Source organism: Pyrus communis, chromosome 13 (assembly GCF_963583255.1).
Source record: "Pyrus communis chromosome 13, drPyrComm1.1, whole genome shotgun sequence".
Classification (NCBI taxonomy): Eukaryota; Viridiplantae; Streptophyta; class Magnoliopsida; order Rosales; family Rosaceae; genus Pyrus; species Pyrus communis.
The window spans coordinates 8420234-8427711 of record NC_084815.1 but is presented as its reverse complement, the minus strand read 5'-3'; the positions used below and the strand labels follow the sequence as shown (position 1 = coordinate 8427711).

At 37.9% G+C, this 7478-nt stretch overlaps 1 pseudogene; it reads left to right on the top strand.

Annotated features, from left to right (window-relative positions):
* Positions 1 to 1951: 1951 nt before the first annotated feature.
* On the top strand, positions 1952 to 7177 carry LOC137712188 (arginine-specific demethylase JMJ20-like; annotated as a pseudogene).
* Positions 7178 to 7478: the final 301 nt, after the last annotated feature.

The following is a 7478-nucleotide window of genomic DNA, read 5'->3' as shown; positions in this document are numbered from 1 at the left end:
ACTTGAAAAATAAGTATGTATGCAACTACCTCCTGGACATCCACAAGCCTCCAAAAATGGCCTTGTTATAAACTTCACAAAGCCATTTATGGAAATGGACGTGAAAAACGCATTCTTGCATGGGGAACTTGAAAAATAAGTATATATGCAACTACCTCCTGGACATCCACAAGCCTCCAAAAATGGCCTTGTTTATAAACTTCACAAAGCCATTTATGCGTTAAAACAGTCTCCTCAAGCATGGTACGCTAAGTTAAGCTTGGTTTTGGAAGAGGTAGGAATCTCCAGGAGTAATGCAGATTCATCCTTGTTTATTCGCATAGGTTCATTGGGTAAATTGGTGGTGTTAATTTACGTCGATGATCTTATCATAACTAGCGACAATATGGACGAGATTGTGTTCCTCAAACGGTTTCTTCATCAAAGGTTTGTTATCAAAGATCTTGGTAAGCTAAACTACCTTCTTGGCATTGAGATGGCAACTTCCCATAATGGACTGTTTCTTAACCAAAGAAAGTATGTGTTGGATCTTCTTTAAGAGGTCGGTATGCTTGATTATAAACCAGTCACTACTCATTGGATTACAAGCTCAAGTTGGACATGGTTGGGGAACTTCTTACTCACGTAAGTTACTATCAACGATTAGTTGGTAAACTCATTTATCTTACTATTACATGACCTGATATTACTTATGTCGTGAGTCTTGTTAGCCAGTTTATACATGTTCCCACTGTTACACATCTTCATGTTGTTAAAAGGATACTACGGTATCTCAAAGGGTCCATTAGGCATGGTAGTCTCATGAGAAATAATGGTTCAACCCAAATACAAGGCTATACACATGCAGATTAGGCGGGCAATGCTCTCAATGGAAAGTCAACCACGGGTTATTATACTTTCGTGGGTGGTAATTTGGTCACTTGGAAAAGCAAAAAATAGAATGTCATTGCTCGCTCTTATGCTGAGGTAGAATATCAGGCAATGGCTTCCACTGTGTGTGAACTTATATGGCTCAAGAGTCTTCTTTTTTATTTGGGGTTCCCTAGCAATGCACCAATGCCCCTCATGTGCGACAACCAAAGCGCGATGCACATTGCATCCAATCCGATCTTCCATGAACGTAACAAGCATATTGAGGTGGATTGCCATTATGTGCGAGCTCAAGTTCAATCCAAAGTTATTCAAACTCTCTTTACTCGTAGCCATGATCAATTGGCTGATTTGCTTACCAAGGCATTGCCAACTACACATTTTCAGCACTTTCTTGGCAAGTTTATCTCCATTAATCTTATGGATCCAGCTTGAAGGGGAGTCTTGAATGAAAAGCCACAGCAAGGGAAAACTACAGCTACCCTAGTTTTCAGTAGCAGCAAGTCTTATCGCTGCTCCTTCTTGAGAGCATCATACTTCCTGCAGCAACATGTTGCTGCTCCTAGAAACTAGGGTTTTTAGGTGACTTTTTGATGTAAATCTCCTTAAATCAAGGAGTGCCTTGCAATTAGTCAAAATCCATTTGTTTAGTCCTTAAATCAAGGAGAATGTGGCATGTCCCTTCTCCCTTGTGTTTTGTTTGCTGCTTTATATTGTGCTCTTGCTGTAAACACATATTATTTTGGAAATATATCAAAACTCATTTTTCCACACTATCAGAAATTATGATGGCCAAGTTGTGGATGCGGGTGCCTTCAATCTTGATGGGATCACTATTTCGTTTGCTGAAGCGATGGACTTAAAAGAAGGACTCAAGTTTGCTCGATCCAAGGGCTTCCAAAAGGTGATGATAAGAGGAAGACTCCAAGCTTGTATTGAGGCAGTTCAAGGAAATTAGGAGGTTCCTTGGAAGATTAGAACTATCATTGAGGATGCACGTTGTATTGCTTGCTCATTTAGTCAGGTGGTGTGGAACCATATATACCAGGGAGGCAAATTTGTCGCGGATGCCTTAGCTTACATGGGTCTTTCGGTTGAGACTCCTCACATATGGGATAATTGCTTACCCTCTATTGCTCTTAATGCTTTTAATTTTGACAGTATTGGAAAAAGGTGTTCTCGTGGTTTTTCTCTTTAATGAATTTTGTTTTGATAAAAATAAAAAAATAAAACTTCGGCCAAATTTGGGCCCTTTAAAATCACTTTGGACCTCCCCGGCCCGGCCTGGCCCAACTCAAGTCGTCTTCCCGAACGTTGGAAATCCGAATTAACTCGCTGAAGTAGAATAAGCTGGGAGAAGAAACGTGGGTATTCAAATTGGGGGGCAAATAGAGAAGGTGAGCGAGAAAAAACTGGGGTACAACGAGTTCGTGGGGAGGTACCTGGAGAAAAACCAGCCTGTGGTGCTCACAGGTCTCATGGACGATTGGGGAGCTTGCAGATTGGGTCACCGACAACGGCCAGCCAAATCTTCAATTTTTCGCTACCCATTTCGGAAAATCCAAAGTTCAGGTACTAAATTTCTTGCAGAAATCCGATTTAGTGAAATTAAATATGAATTACGAAGTGTGTTTAGAAGGAATTAATCATAATTAAGAAGATTGATTATGTGGTAATTAGATATTAGCTAATCTATCAGCCCTGTTTTGTTTTCTGTAGTTAAAGATTCAAGCTTGGTATTTTTGGTGTAATATTTCAGTGCTAAGTAGTTTTTAGGTGATGTGTGATTGTCATGATTAATCCCACCACCCCTTTTATTGTGCTAAGTAGTTTTTAGGTGATGTGTGATTGTCATGATTAAGAAGTATGTTAGAGGAATTAATTCTAAATTAATCCTAATTAATCCCACCACCCCTTTTATTTTGTTTTGTTTTTTCTGTGGTGATATTTTGTCACTTATAGGGTGCAGATTGTGGTACTAGAGAATTCACACATCAGAAGAGAATGGAAATGACCGTTGCACACTTTGTTGAGCAATGGCTCGGGGACCCCATTCAGGAGCATAGTTATGCTTCAAGTCATGAAGCTACGAGCAAGGAGTTGCTGTCTTTGAAGGACTGGCATTTTGTTAAGGTGCTAGTTAGAAGCTTTGAATTCACCCTTTATTTGCGGGGAATTTTGGGGCAGTTGAGGAGTTAGTTTCCTGGTGATTTTATGCTTTGACATCCTTGTTACTGTCTGCCTCGGGTGTATGTGGGCTTTGCACATGTACTTGGGACATTCAGCTCTGAGAGTCTATCACTTTGCCCGTATCAGACTATCAGTGTGTCTAGTATAAGGTAACATCTCAGATTCTCTAGCTTAGTCCCGACTTGTTCTATCATCCCTTGGTATTCTGATCTCCAGGAGTACCCAGAATACCAAGCATACACAACTCTGGTGCTCTTTTGTGATGATTGGCCCAACATGTATCTTGACAATTATCACATGCATAAGGATCCCAACATTTACTCAGAAAATAACGAAGTAAGTTGCTCAGATTATCGTTTTGTTTACATGGGAGCAGAAGGTTTGGGAATATTTGTGATACATTCATTCGGTCTCTCTCACTTTCTAGTCATAGGTATGCTTTAAGTCAAAATTTTCAAGGAGATTTAGCTCCCTTTCTGTGGTTTATGCAGGCACTTGGACTCCTCTTCATGCTGATGTTCCAGGTCATATAGCTGGTCAGCGAATGAGTGTGGCAAAAAACGGTGGCTTTTTGTCTCTCCTTCTCAAAGTCATCTTGTGTTTGGCAGGTAAGTTTACAATTTCCTGCACTAACAGTATTCAGAGACATCTGTATTGGGAGTCTGGGACACTGGATTGTGTATTGCTTTGATAAATGAAGCATATTATAGAACTCTATCTCTTTCTTTCCCTCGCTTGAACTTCAGGAATATGAAAAGCTGTGTATATAATATCTTTGATGATGTTGGTGAAACAAATGTTCCCGGCTTTGCATCTTTTTTTTTGTGTTGAAACCATATGTTAATCTATTGAGCAGGCTGTCTGGTTGGAGTGCATTCAAGAACCAAATGAGATTATCTTTGTGCCTAGCGGATGGTATCATAATTTGGTATTTCTTCTATTTCTTCAAGTTTGTTTCGCCCTATCATAAAGTAGAAGTATGAAAGCATGCAATGATTATAAGAGGTTTTCCAAGTAAATCACTCTCCATTTGCAGTGTGACCTTTATAGCCAGTATAACAGAAAACTTATAGCAGTATGTGCCTTCTGTTTAGCATTTTACATTTGCCTTTGGCTGATTGAAACGGACTTGGCCCTGCTTGTTTCTTGATCTCAATATCCAGGATCTTGTTTTATCTCAAAGCTTCATGTAGTGTAAATCAAGTTGTCGTTTCAGCCTCTTGCAACCCTTTCTTTTCAATCAAAATAAAAACTATCTTCATGCTTGATGAATGATGTGAAAATTATATTGACACACAAATTAAACCCTATTTGTGACAATTGTAGTATAAATGCAAGTAGGGATCGTTCTAACCGGGGATTAACTAGGGATGCTAATCTACTCTAAACTGACTTAAAAACACAAAATTAAACTTTAAAACACTAACCTAGACCTATATGACTCAAACAGCCCAAAACACTCAAATAGACTCAAACTGGACTCTAAAGGGTGATTTGGACGAAATTTAACTAACTTAGACTCAAGACACTAATTTGGACAGATTCAAACACTTTTCTAACTAATCTAACACACTTAATAAAATGGGGAATTGATTTGGACGAAATTAATTAAAATGGACAGATTGTAAACTAAACAGATTAGGCACTAAATTAGGTGAATTGAATGGGAAAAAGACTAGTTAGAGGATCCTTCTCCACACATGCACATATGTAACACAAATTGATTTCCAGATTTTATCCCTTTAAACCATGAATGACAATGCCCCAAATTAAATGTGAAAAGCACAAATTAACTTTCAGATTTTCCTAGTTTCATTGAATTGGATGGAATACGCATCGACAATCAAATTATTCTTATCAAATTCCCTACATTTACTGCACAATAGAGATAAAATCAAAGATCATTAAGCTTTTTGAAAACCCTAAGCATTGACTAGGCATTCGTAACTATGAATTGCATGATACTCTTGCCTAGAATTTACTTAATACAATCATGACTAGTGATTTCCACTACTTATGAATATAAGGTCATAACGATTAGGTGAAATTCCCTTATATCTTAGCATCAAATTCATGTATGAAAACTAAGTATGCATCCTTAATCAACACACAAGAACAAGTTCTCAATAAATCAATTAAGTAAATCACATCCACAATTCAAGAAACAAAATCTGGAGAAAATCAATTCATATAAAACATATGCCCATGGCTTTGAATTCACCTCTAACTAAGAAAAACTTAGTTATACATGTTCATAACAATTGAAAAGCAAATTAAAATAAACATGGAAACGAAACAAGGGAAGAAAGAACTCTAAAAGTCTCCAATGGATGCAGATTTCTTGCGGCACAAGATGGTCTTTCTCCTATGGAAGCCACGACACTCCTTCTCCCTAGGACTTGCAGCACAAAGTGTATTTCTGAATGGATGGTGAATGGGTTGAATGAATGAATGATTTGAATGATGAATGGCTGCCTAGGGTGTCCAAGCAGGTGCGGCACAATAATAGACATATATATATAGCATGGCCGAAACCCTAGCAATCAGATTTAGGGTTAAACCTAGCTGATACAAGTGTTTAGGGCCCCTAAGTTGCGGCAAGGGTTTGGGAATTAAGTCCTAGCCCAATTAATCTCAGATATGGACTTATACAATCCAAATCCAAGAAAAAAAGGGCCCAATAAAATCAGAATCCAATCAGAAAAAGGTTTAAGAATTTTCGTCCAAAATTGGGCCTTCTAGAAACTAAGTGTTTTATGGCTGATTTTGGGTGTTCTAGAAGGCATAAAAGAGGGGGAAGGTGTGGCACCCTTTTAGGGTCAGATAGGGCTTCTAGAAGTTAGGTTTTTAGGTCCACTTGCAGCTAGGATTAAGGTGGAACAAGATTAGGTTAGGATAAGATAGGATAAGGTTTGGATAAGATAAGGTTGGATAAGGTTTTGGATAATGTTTCCTCTTTTCTTGCACTTTTCTTATCTTCTTTGTCATGAACTTTCCTTTTCTGATTTGCAGCATGTTTCTAACCTCTTTTGCTCCAAATTCGTCCATCCACCTTGCTTCATATACAAGCTATCCAAAATAAGCCCAAAACTGCTCTAAAAGGCTCAAAATTGCCTTTTCTTGCCAACTTTGTCATTAGGACCTACAAACAAACGAAAATAGCTTAAAACACTATAATAAGTAGTTATTAGCTCACTAAATGTAAGGAAATAACATAACTAAGTAGCATAAATATGCTCCTATCAATGAACGAAATTTTTTTCATCTTATTTGTGTTCATAATACTTTCAGGAAGATGCAATTTCCATAAACCACAACTGGTTCAAAGCTTATAATATTTGTTGGGTGGTAAGTGGAACACTACTGCCAGAGTATCTCGTGTATTAAATTTTAACCATAACCATTCCATGTAAAACTAATGATGCTAGTGTTCTAGTGGCACTAATTTATATCTATTAAATTATAGTGGGATTTTCTTTAGAGAGACTACTACTACAAGGCTCTGGAGTACATAGAAGACATCAAGGATGTAAGGTCTCTGCCAACGGAACCTTGCCGCTAATACAGCTAAAGTGCAAACTTTTGAAGAAAGCTTAAACTCAGTAGATGACAGTGTACCGTATCCTAATATTCTAGCAGATGAACCTGCAATAACCTAAAGCTTTGTTTAAATGGGGGTGGAAAAAGGAAAAATCCCAATCTGCTTGCTAATTTTTTCTTTTTAATGCAGGCATGAACTTCAGTGATTTCTTAATCTTCCTAGCACGGTTTTCTTTGGCCAACTTGATCCAACTTCGTTAGCATGCTAGAAAGAACGGAAATCACAATCGGAATTCATCTGCATTAGCCCATGGATTTGCATGCCTCTAGGCGTAACGGCTAAAGGAAGAACAGGCTCGCAGAACAGCCAATATTATGGCAGAGTCCACAAAAGCCATATTCTAATACATAGTCGTTGAACAGATTCCATGACTCATGAGGACAACTAGTTTGAGCAAAATTTGAGATGATAGCTCCCCACATGACAATAGGTGCTCATTTGCAAAGTATCTTTTCCTAATCAAGGTGTCAAATTAAAATATTTTTTGGTTTATTTATAAAGTTGAGTGGGTTAGAATGGGATGCATCTATATGTTGATTGCTACATAGGGATGGGCAAAATACCCACGGGTATGGGTAACTGCGGTTACCCGCCCATTTCAAACTCACGGTTACAGTTATGGGTAACCGTTACTTGTGAAATTTAAATAGATGGTTATGTGTATTACCCGCGGTTATAAACGGGTACCCATTTAATCGTTTATTTTAATATATTTGCTAACAAATCTTTGAACCCATCTGATGTTATATGAATCCTAGAATGGAAATAATACCAAATTATAAATCAATGGTTTGTGAACGAAAGACTTGTATCTATA